Source organism: Perognathus longimembris, chromosome 5, assembly GCF_023159225.1.
Source record: "Perognathus longimembris pacificus isolate PPM17 chromosome 5, ASM2315922v1, whole genome shotgun sequence".
Lineage (NCBI taxonomy): Eukaryota > Metazoa > Chordata > Mammalia > Rodentia > Heteromyidae > Perognathus > Perognathus longimembris.
The window spans coordinates 63,081,415-63,094,201 of record NC_063165.1 but is presented as its reverse complement, the minus strand read 5'-3'; the positions used below and the strand labels follow the sequence as shown (position 1 = coordinate 63,094,201).

At 42.2% G+C, this 12,787-nt stretch overlaps 1 non-coding gene across 1 annotated transcript; it reads right to left on the bottom strand.

Annotated features, from left to right (window-relative positions):
• Positions 1-2,580: 2,580 nt before the first annotated feature.
• Positions 2,581-2,714, bottom strand: LOC125352103. Its single transcript, XR_007211108.1, has one exon. It is a non-coding gene; the product is annotated as a small nucleolar RNA SNORA40 (small nucleolar RNA).
• Between the last annotated feature and the right edge of the window lie 10,073 nt (positions 2,715-12,787).

Below are 12,787 nucleotides of genomic sequence, written 5' to 3'. Positions count from 1 at the left end.
GCATTTACTGTCAAATTTGAGTCTCATCTTTTCTACTCTGTTGAATGACATCATTCCAGAAGACCTGTGGATACCATGCACCTAGGCCCATGTTGTCTAGTTACAGTGATAGCATTTCCTAAACAAGAGTGATGTTGCTAGAACCATAGCATGTGTTACAGTTTTTATATCCACATTGCTGCTCCGAGTAGCTGATGCTAATACAGATGAATTACTACCTAGGGTTAGCAATGTACACAAGAAAGCCAAATAAAAATCTGGGTGTGAGTTTCATGGAGATGCCTATTGCTGCCATTAATGCTGTTTACTAATACTCACCCACCTGTCCCATTCTAGACACAGAAAAAGACTGTCTTCTTTGGAGACTTGTGGTTGGTGGGTCATATAACCTATTCAGCCAGCACACGATGAGTGAAAATGGCTGGAAAGAGTGTATTTCTGGCAAGGCTGAGCACTTACTTTTGCTGGAAGATAAGGGGGAGAATTGTGAGAAGGAGGGGTGACCTTCATCAAGAAGCATTACACTCACAAACTTCCAGGTTGCATGGAAATACCTTTGTACAATTACGGAAAGATGATAATATAAGAATGCTTTCTTCCTGCCAGTATCACCTCCCAAGTTCAAAGTGGTGGCTACTTCACCAGTCCAGGCCACCTGGAAGATGAAGACAGGAATAAGGCAGTCAACCCATTGAGGGCTTGAAACATGAGAAATAAACCTGTGGACGTTGTGCATTGCTGCAGCAGAAAACCATTCATCCTGATGACATTTAGATGACATAGCAGAATCTCAATGAACTCACTGATCTTCACTGGAAGAAGTCTTAACTAGAGAAACAACAGTGTATGCCCGTGTTATTGTCCAGTATATTTCCTCTTCACTTATCCCTGGCATGCAGCTCTGTACATACAGATGGCAGAATGATCAGTATCTGTCGTATACTAATAAATATCTCGTGGATAGGGACTGCACACTAGAAACACCAAGGCACAGTTAGAGGCCTGTTAATTCTGTCTCTATCCCCATGCTCCAGTCTCAAGGTGGGAAATGGAGGTGAAGGTCAAGTGGATCACATGGTCAATGGTGTAATCATTCATGCTGATAAGAGAAAAGAGTGATGCAAACAGGACTGGATTAGCTAGCCTCCAGATAGCCAAACAGACCCCTGCTTTGCATGGGGCACAGAAGCTCCATCTGTCTTCCCATGTGCCTCACTCTGTGCATCTCTCCAATCTGGCTCTTTGTCTGTACTCTTCACAATTACCTTTATAATAAATGCCCAAGCACAGGTAAGGTGTTTCCTTGAGGTTTTTGAGCCGCTGTCCAAGGAATTGGATTAAGTGAGGTAAATCAAATTCCAAATAACACTGAACCCCTCAAAGGAGAAGGGTAGAGAGCATAGATTTACCCTTAGCAGAGCACATTCAGGTATCCATTAAGGTGGCATAGAAAAAAAATCTGGAAAAATGTGAAGAAATTCTTAAGGATTGGCAAGGGCTCAAGCGTGCAATCACTGCCCCCTCCTTACTAAGGCACAAGAGCAGACTTTGTATTAAGGATGTTAGATCCACAAGAGCCAGGCAAAACATAAAATCCAAATGCCTTGGGAGAGATAGAAAACAATGTAGGTACAGGACCAACAAAACTCAAGACCCAACTCAGCCTCTGCCTCAATGGCTCACTTCCCACAGGCAACCCTTTCTGAGGATAAGTAATATTTATCAGTTTTTACTGCTCCTAGGAGCTGGGGCTCAGAAGTTAACAGACAGGATAACCTACTCTAAAGAGAAATGATCAATCAGATGTCTGAGATATATAGCTCAGAATCCCTCCAGAAACAGGAGAATACAGTGCTACCTATCAGTCTTGGAAAAGATCAAACCTTGAAATATAGTAGAAAACTATGGTTATCACTTGCATACCATGATAAAAATAGAAATAAATCAGCTATTTTAAGTCAGGGACTGTATTACAAGAAGGTAATAGGAAGGCTGAGGACTTTCAGAAAAATGAAAGCTACCGATTTTCAAACCTCCAAGAACACACGCAGAATGTCAGGCACAGGGTCCTAGAGAATCAACACAATCCGAGGCTCCAGAGGCTTTGCGTACCCTAGTAATTCAATTTGTTCTATAAGTTATATGGGATAAAGAGGATCAAGATCAACTGAAATCAAGCAATGTATGTACCACCAAAATCCTGGATGAAACGGCACAGAAGAACCCTGAAGGGATTCAAATAAGTCTGATCTCACACACATCCCTGCTCCTGCCCTGCTCTGCTGTGCAGTGGTATATGAATCACTAACAGATTGTTCACATACGGAAGGGGATTCCAATACAGATACTACTTCATATAAACAGTATCAATTCCACATTCAAGACACGGATATGAGAATAAAGTAGCTCCTGTTCCGTGAAGTTAGAAAGTTTAGGGTGAGATAGAAAACAATCCTTTGGTGTGTACAGGAGCACACCATTAGATAAATTCTTAATGTTTTTGGCTTTTACATCTCCTATATTCATAGAGCCAACCTGTATGAGTTAACAAACCTCCACATTACCAACTGTTGTAGAAATAATATTCCTTCTTACATGTACCAAAATCTCATATTTAGCAGTGAGTTCTGGGTTGCAAAAGAGGATATACTGTTTGCACCTATCGGTAAAATTCTTGATTTTCATCAGAATAGAGAGGACATGTCATAAATGAGGCAAAAAAATCTTTGTGAGGTATCGAATTCAGAGTTTTGTTCCTGCTGTGTGGGCACACTGCCGCTGAGCTACATCCCCATCTCTGCACTGTATTAGTACACTTATTTAGATTACATACTGAACCACTATAAGAAATAACCAATAGGCAAGTTACAGATTTTTACACAGGCAACCAGTGAACAAGACACTAATGATACAGGTATGGAACTTTTTTTCCAAATTTTTATTAACAAGCTGATGTACAGAGAGGTTACAGTTTCATATGTTAGGCATTGGATACATTTCTAGTACTGTTTGTTACCTCATCCCTCATTCCACCCCACACCGTGCCCCTTCCCTCTCCCCCTCAATGAGTTTCAGTTCATTTACACAAAACAGTTTTGCAAGTATTGCTTTTGTAGTTGTTTGTCTTTTTAACCCTGAATACCACTGTTTACCAGTATACATGGTTTCCAATATACTCAGATAAGATACAGAGATAGCGTAGGTACAACCATAGGAAGGGGGTACAAGAAGATCATCAATAATAGAAGCTACAGTTACACATAGCACCTTGAAAGTATTTACAACAGTGATATAACAATCATTTCCCTAAAATAGAGTTTATTTCACGCAGCATCATCTTATGTGTTCATATGAGTATTGCTATTGGGCTCTTGTGGTTCTCTGCTGTGACTTGCCTAAATCTGTGCTAATTATTCCCTATAAGGAAGACCATAGAGTCCATGTTTCTTTGGGTCTGGCTCACTTCACTTAGTATAATTTTTTCCAAGTCCTTCCATTTCCTTACAAATGGGGTAATGTCATTCTTTCTGATAGAGGCATAATATTCCTTTGTGTATATGTACCACATTTCCAGGTATGGAACTTAAGGTTATCTCTTGTGTGATAAAATCAATCACACTTAATGGTGAGTCATAGAAAGCATCTTAATTTAAAAGCCACAGATTGCTTGACTCTGTTCGTCTAAGTCTCTATACAGAAGGCTAATGTGGTAAGGGGTCTCTCACAATGTTGGCCATGTGAAGGAAAAACACATCGGACAGTGCAGTGACCCAGGGCAGCAAACTGTGGTATGTCCCATCGAGACAAGAGAAGAATAGCCTAACTACCCTCTTTTGGGGCTCTGATCTCTTGCTAGCATCCCACATAGATAACAACAAACCAGTGCCCAGGTTGACTGCAGGGTGACAAACAAGGTGGAAGAAAGGAAGAGCATCTGCAGATGTGAACAGAAGATCCTGCAGGAAGGATGGGCTGTGAGAGGTTTCAGACAGCACTAGTGGGAGTGTCTATTGCACACATGTCTGGTAACATGGCTGGGTAGTTTCTAGTCAGCCGTAGGTCCACTTGCTCAGAAAAATGTTCACCACGAATAACTAACTACAAGTGCCACATTCTTGACACAGTCAAGCATGTAACGAAAACACCTGGAAGCACACAGATGTAAGCAACTCTCCTTGTTTTCTCCTTTACCTGTCTATTCTTTGGGTTTCCATGCTGCTGACCCACATACTTGCATGCCTGTCTCTTCCAGACTCCTCCTCCTTCAACTGGTCCTCCTGAGTTTGGTCAACTAAAGGCCTGGTGGTAGGGTAGTTAGGAAGTAAGATGGGAGAGGCCAAGGACTCCTTCTTCCTGTCAGTGTTTTGAATAGACTGGCTCCCTGGGTTTCAACATCTTCCAAACTTCCTCGGTTTCCACTTCTGCACTTCCTAACACTGTACCAGAGGCAACAGGGGACCTTACTCAGTATATGTCTACACCCTACTGGACCCCCAGAATCCCCCTCCTTGGAAGAGTTGGTCACCTAGAATCCATTTCCCTTTGTAGCTGAGGTACTTTGTTCTCTTGATTTGGATTCTGACTGATCAAAGGATATCATGTGTAAAGAAAATGGCCAAATGAAATCAAACACATCCTATTTTATGCAAGTAATGGATTCTTGATATGAAAGAAAAGATCAAGGCTATGTCAATATCACTAGTTAACAGATGCTAGGAGTCCAAAAATATTGGGAAAAGCCAAATATAGCAAAGTGTTAAGGGCATATGGTATAGGGACGGAGTATGATTTTTCTTTTGAAGTGCAAGAGCTGATCAGTAGGTGGGGCATGGGGACCAATCAATAACTCATTACATTAACATGTGTAAGACAAAGACTCACATTATCTCTTACCATTAAACGAATTTGCATTTCATTATAGATAAATTTTGTCAGGCTAAGAATGAAAGGAACCTTTTAGAACTTGATATAATGATTCTTCCAAAGGCTTAAAAAATCAATCATATTTAAAAGTGAGTTATGTTAAGCATCTAAATTACTTAGGCAGTCACTACTGCAATTGTTGATATTTTTTTCATTGTAATATTGCCATTGTAAATCAAGTAAAGGGAAGTAAATGCTAATGTGAAGGAAAACTATTCATGGTCATCATTAGATGTAGGTTCAATGTGTTAACTGGACATGTACTCAAAAAATTTCTTTTTTTTTTTTAAACTGAGGGCTTAAACTGGGGTTTAAACTCAAGGCTTTGTGCTTGCCAGGTGGGAACTCTGAGCTCTGGTTCCAATTCTTTTTGCTTGTTTTTTTGAGATTATGGTGGGGGTCGGGGGAGTGGGGGTTCTTTTTGCATATATTAGTTTGGATTACCATCCCATTTTTTGTGTACTGCTCTAGATCAACGGCCAGTGATTACCACACCACACTCATTTTTATCCATTGGGTTGGCGAGTCTTACAAGCCCAGGCTGGCTTGAAGCTAGCTGGCTTTGATCTCAGCTTTCCAGATAGCTGAAATAACAAGAGTATGTCACTGTAGGCAACTATTGGTTGAGATAGGGTCTTTATTCCTAGGTTGGCCTCAAACTGAGATCTTCCTGGTTTGTCTCCTGAAGAGATTACAACATGAACCATGGCTCCTAGCTTCCACTATTCTTTACCATGTGGTGCCAGTGTTTGAGGAAGAGGGAAATTCCCTAAGTGAGAGTATATCCATGCTTATAATGAAATCCAAAGAGGTGTTTGAATGAAGACAGTACTCTGAATAAGACTCCCTAGACAAAAGATGTAGGTGATGAGTGACATGGCTAGATCCCCTGCTTATGACAGAACTGCCCATGAACACCCATCTCCATCATCCTGAGGGAAGAGGTCCATGCTCAGAGGTGCCTAGCTTAGATGCACAAGCCTCTTGCCATGCAGGAGCTCAGAAACACTGGTGCATTAGGAAGCAAGGCAGTAGCAAGTGGTCCTTTTTCCTAGCCATCTAGGTACCTAGGTCCTTTCTGCTGCCCCTTTTTCTTTCCATTTTATTTTTGCTTACAGATGGCAAGCTTAAATGAGAGAGAAAATCCCATCATGAACACACTCATCTACTCATCTGACAGTAAGAAATAAGGTTAGTGGAAGTCTTTCTATCACTCATTCTCAGCCCAAGAACCAGCACTGACTAAAGCTATAATTACCCTTGAATGTTTTGTAAAGTTTTTCAATAACATGTGTTCTTGGAAGTATTTAAGGTTATGAGTTTACCTCTGGGTATTTAATTTGTTCTTGGACTAAGTAATTATGAATCTTGGCCCTCTTGGCCCTCTTGGCCCTCTTGGCCCTCTCCTACTCTCCTACTCTCCTGTAACTTTCAGGATCCATCAGATTACTAAGAATTTCCCCCCAAAATGGCAATTTCATACAGCTGAGTTGATACCCAAGATATCTCTGACAACATGAAATACTGTGGTGGCACTCCACAGGGAAGCAGACAATCTAGCCCTGTTCTGAGAAAGAAGAATAAATTGGGAAACAGAAGAAGGATACACCCATATTCATCCCTTATTCTGAATATTTCCACAAGTGCTCCAATTTTCCTAGAGGCAAACTACCAAAAAGAAAGAATGTGATATTTTCCCTGAGAATATTCTGAACACAGAAGACTGTTATTTTCTCATCCTGAGGAGGTCTGAGTCTGCATGCTTAGAGCTGCCCAATGAGTCTCGCACTGATGCACAGAAGGCTGATGCACAGAAGAGCTGCCCAGAGAGATGGAAGCATCAGCCATCAGTTGAATGTGCATCTGATACACAGCTTCAACATTCTTTTCTCCCCTGTGACACTTATGAATTGAGGTCCCAGGAAAGAATCTCTTACAGGGAGTAGCTTGTCAAGAAAGAGATAAATGGTTCTTCATCCTACAGAATCAGGCATGAGGGGAAAGAGTGACATCCACTCACATTCTTTCCCACAGTGCCATATGAAACAGTTTTATAGAGTGTGATGCCTGAAGGGACAAGGCTTCCTCTGATCCACTGGAGACATATTGGATCCTATGTACTATGGGGAAACCTCAGTTTCTCTCATATCTCATTAATCTTTCACCGTTCAAAGTAGATACATGTCATATACATACAAATGCATCCCTTGGCAGGGATAATTTACTCTGACCACTCTACACACATTCAAGTGGGAAAAGGGGGAGCATTGTAAGGTATTCCTTACCAAAGAAGGTATTTGCAATGCATGGCCATCAAGACTCATGTGAGGATGTGACATAGTTTACATGCAACACGTAGTTTCCTATGGGCTGATGGCAATAAGGCAATATTGTCTTCAGTCAGTACTGAAGAGTTAGAGTAGGATGCTGAGCAGACAAGCACTACCTAAAATAAGGAGGCAAGCATTAGGGTTAGAGCAGGACCTTGGTTCACTTGATGAGCAGATTAACTGCCGGGCTAGATTTACCTCCCCTGGTGCGGGGATGCTAAGCTTACTCCCTTATCAGTGCTCCCCTTTCCACCCTCTCCCCTGGGCACCTGACCAGCAGGTGGCCAAGGTGGATCGAGGGACATGGGCTAGCCTAAAGTGCACGTGGCCGAACGAGATCCCCTTTTCCTCCCTCCTTACCCACCAAGGAAGCCAGGCGCAGACGGATCTCGGAGATGCTTTGGATAGCAATGTGGTTTATTTGGGAGGGTTAGTGATGACGAGGATTGAGCATGAGCTGGGATAGGCTGGAGAGCTTGTCCGTCCAAGAGCAGCTCCCAAGGACCTCCCTCATGGGCTAACGTCACTTCCCATAGTACTGCCCTGTGTGCTCGCTGGTGCAAGGTGGGGGATGGTATCAAAGCTACCCCTTCTGGTTCCTGACCCAGAAGGAGATAGGTGTGGCTCACTTCCACACTGCCCCAGGGCTGGGGGAAGGGTGGCATCTCGGGAGCTCTCCCAATGCCCGTCCCCCGTTAAGTCCAAAGGCTGGACCCCAACAATTAACCATAGGTCTAGTGCTCCCTAAAGCAAGCATTTAGGCTAGAGACATAAGCCAGATAAGATGCAAATCATCCTATGTGCCCTGTAGCAGAACAACACTTTAGCAACAACAGAAACAAGTATGGTGCTTCTGTCATAGCATGCCTATGCGTCCATAGAAACAAATGCCTAGCATGAATAATTCAGAGGAGATCCAAGAGCTGCCAACTGGACAGCCTACCTCACACACAGACTAAGCTTTTGAAAAAATTCCCACTGCCTTCTAGAAAAGGCAGCTCTCTGTCCACCTGTTTAGATGGAAAGCTGATGAAAAGTCCTGGAAGAACCGGTTCATGTTGGAGGTGGGATTGTTCAAGGCCAACAAATAATATAATAATTCCCCCCTTCCCAAAGTAGTTTCCTTAAATACCCAAAGAGCAGCACAGTCTTGCAACAAGTAACTGGAGTGCTATGTTAAGAAGGGGCCTTTTTCTCAGAATTTGAGGGTTTTATTTCACCTTGGTTTCTGTCTCATGCCGGCCATTAAATTGCAAGTTGCCAAAATCTGATAGCTTTTGTGTCTGAGATTAGGACATCCATCTGAAAAGATGCCAGGAGCCTGGGAATGGGTGGGGTCCTTTGTTTGTATGTATTTGCTGCAGGCCTCATTACCTAACATCAACTGACTTTAAGTATCATTATATATTCTGACCAAGCAGGTAACTACTGTAACAACTTGGCAAATTTTCCTTGCCAAGGAGAAGATATGTATGCATCATGCTTATACTATCTCCATTGAAGGACTTGATGTATTTAATATTGACAGCTCTATTTCCAAGGATTTGTGCAAGGTAACTGGGACCTTGTATAGAAAACTTATTTCTAAAACTTACTTTGAAATCTCCAGTGATAAACCAGAAATGGGCCAATGTTTGCAAAATTTGAACAAGTTGCCTCTACTCCAGAAAATGCCTTGCCTAGGTGTTTGGGCCCAAGGATCCTCTAATTTCAATGGCCCTATCTATCCAGAGGAGGAAGAACAGCACTGGGCAAGACAAATATGGTCTCACCCAACCCTGTTGGTGATACTGGTATCAGGGCCAAGAAATATCAGGAAGCAGCCATGTTCAACTGCTGTGTCTGTCACCCTGAACATTTTTTTCATCTTGAACTATTTCTCAATTGTGCCAAGCCATAACTAGGTACACTCAGAACAAGAGTCACAAGACAGAAAAAGCACTCAAGGAAAATGCAAATACTTTAAGAAACCTCAACTTGTTCTCAATGAAGAGGATCATCAATTAAGAGAGAAATTAATATGTAGAGTGTTAACATCCCATCAAATGTAGGGGCAAATCATAAACATACAGGAGACTCAAGCCACTGGGGTTTAGGGTACTCCTCATGGCTCTCACAGGCAGCTCAAATACCCATGGTCTGGACCAGAGCCCAGCTCCCAGAATGGTTCAAGTTAAGCAAATCATAAACACTAGCAGTTGGAGGTATAGGATTCAGCTCAACCTATAACTCCATATATAAGTATGTACAAATCTGTGATATACCATTCTTATTATTTAGATTTATTATTTGACCCAGACTCAATTCTAGACATCAAGGTGAAAATAGTCTTCTCCAAGACTGACTTCCATCTGCACAAAGGCACATCCATCCAGAATCGTACAAGAGTTTATAACCAGAACACACTATGGAAACATTTTCCACACCAGCCAAATCTTTAGCCCAAGAACAGCTGCAAGGTTAAGACTTGAGATAGAACAAACTCAAGAGGAAATGCAGGAAAGAGGACAAGACAGCATAAAAGGATACCCCAATCAGGGATGCATTCAAGTATGTTTCACCTGGCACCTGCAATGTGACTGCTACCACATCTCTTGTTCTTGACCCCTAGAGCATCATCAGGTAAGGAGTTCTTATCAAGAACAAATGTCCTCAGAGTGCCACAGAGTTCCAGCCAACAAGATTCAGTGTGTTTCCATACAAATACAGATGGCACACCTGTGCTGTGCCCAGGAACCAACCACGTGTAGAGCTAAAGCTCAGGGGTGGGGAAAGCATCTTGTCAGTGCAGAGATGGATTAGGCAGGACAATCTACTTACCCCACTGTATCCCTGGTCCTTATCCTCAGTATTCCATCATAGCAAAGGCAGGGAATGGAAAAGAACCCCTGTAACCCAAGAATCACATATGTATGTGGAACCCACAAGGCAAGGACAGTGGTGGCCCAAGCCTTCATAAATAGCATCTACATGATTGCCATCCAGAGAAATTCCCCTGTCTATAAATGGAGCTGTGCCTTTCAGAACAGCTGGACATTAAGAGTATCACTTGGGATTCTAACTAAAACTGTGGCCTGACAATGAGCCCTCCATGGAAAGGGACCAAGAGCATCAGATGGAATGAAATCAGTGTCTGGCCTCTATGAACACATCAGGGGAAAAGATGAAGGGGAAACCACACACGGGACAACAATGACAATGACACATACATCCACTACAAATCGGAAGGTCTAGAGCATCAGGGACACAGGTTAAGACACCTAGGCAGGATATACTACTAGTCATCTAGTGCATGGCTCAGGCTTAACAATGTTAAATAGGATGCAATGTAATGGTGGCTTGTGTTATTAAAGCAGAAATTACAAAATACTGGGGAAAAGCAACACGTTTTCCAACCAAAGAAGGTATAAATGGCTTATATCTATTAGAGCAGCAGGCTGTTCCTAGAGATTCACATACAGGAGGATAGTTGAATGAGCAGATGTTAACTGGCTTCAATGTTAATCTACATCATACAGTGAGGAATATTGCAATGAAAAGCAATTTGGACCATAGAAATACATACTCTAGCCTCCATTATGACCAAAAAGGAAATCAGAGCTGCAAATTTCTTCTACAATATTTATCTTGCAACAACTTAGGGCATGGTAAGAGATTTGGGGAATGCTGATTTCAGAGCTTTAGACAGTCTCACATGGATTTACCAGTGAGAAAAGGCATGAGCTGCCCAACACCATGTGGATATGATGAATGCTGCCTATATTTGTCTTGCAAAATGTTCAGGGGAGAGACAGAGATGATGACAAGACTAACAATATAAAGTCAATAATTTATTCCCATAGAGGGAAACTCCTATTGAAGGAAGGCGAGACAGAAAGGTTTTTGTGCTGCACCATGCAAAGTATAGGCTTCATCTGTGTAAAGAAACCTAATACAGTGAGCTTTAACTGAAGACCATTCTCACCACAGTCTCAGCCTCTTTTTTTACAAAACCGCATCTCAGCACTGCTGTGGGTCTGAGACCTTGGGGCAGGCAGAGAAACTAAGAAATAAGCTGAGTTGGGGGCAAATGGCCAAACTCTTTATATTTACATGGACATTCAGAGATGCTCATGGTTTTCCCAGCTTCCAGCAGGAATGAGCCACAGGCATCTCTGCTACTGGCCTGCTCAACAGTAGTCCTGTAGTGCAAATTTTACATCTCCAAGCACATCCTTAGTAACTTCCAAATAACATATCTAAAGGCTGTATTGGGAAAATGGCTCAGGAAAATGTCTACATTCTAATTCAAAGATCTGAAAAACATGTTAGGTGACACAAAAAAGAGTGAACTAGGGCCCAAGAGGATTGAATTGGCTAAATAGCCAGCTGTAAACTGTGCAGAATGTCTCACACTAACTATGGACACTGTATTCACAAAGGCAATTAAACTGAGAAAGTGCCATGGAGAAGGAAAGCTGGACAGGTCAGCCTGAGACAGGAGATCTCAAGCCAAGATTTAGAGAAGGCTGACAGGGCAACATGTACTGTCATCTAGGCAAAGTAGGACGAAAATTCCCAAGTCTGGGTCTTGTCTAAGTGAAAGCAGGATCACACCTCTTCTCTGCCTCACCAGAAGATAGCCTCAATTGTTATATTTGGCCCTTTAACATGGTGCTCATATTATATAAAGGCCAGTTCAAGATCATTGTTTCAATCCAAATCTCAGGGTGCTTGGGAATAAATCTCCAGCATTTCACTCATATTAAAAATCAAGATTTATGATTTCTTCCTTGGGAATTCTGAAGAAGGTGGGGTGAAAGCAGCAAGAGTACACATCCACACCAGGGCTCTGGTGTACACTGCATGAATCATTAACAACATTCTTTCTTTGGAATGTGTAAATATACATGCCATGAAAGATTCATTATCAAAATTGACTAAAGTGAGCTGGGAATATGGCCTAGCGGCAAAAGTGCTTGACTCAGATACATGAAGCCTTGGGTTCAATTCCCCAGCACCACATATATAGAAAACGTCCAGAAGAGGCACTGTGGCTCAAATGGCAGCGTGCTAGCCTGGAGCAAAGAGAAGCCAGGGACAGAGCTCAGGCCCTGAGTCCAAGGCCCAGGACTTGCACACACAAAAAATAAAAAACAAAAAATAATTCTAAAATAGACTATAGTTAGTGATTATTTCTCTATTAAGTCAATGTAAAATTAGAACCCTCCTGGGAAAGCATTCCACAGATCTATTTAACCTCTTTATGGGACACTATCTCCAGTTAAGTGAACAGAGTTACATCCCTATTATTACCAGCATCACTAAGATGTGGAATGCCTCAGTATTACCCTTCGTTAATACCAACAATCAGCCTCCACATTAGAGGGCAATCTCACTTTTCTCCACCCCAGACTGGCTAAGGTGATTTGAGGTCAAATTTCGTACAGACCTCTGTGCTTTTGAGGAGCCAAACATTTCTGTCTGTGCTCCAATCCAACGGCTACTTTGTGATCAATGGCTCTGAACCATCCTCAAATCCCCCTCATGTCAAG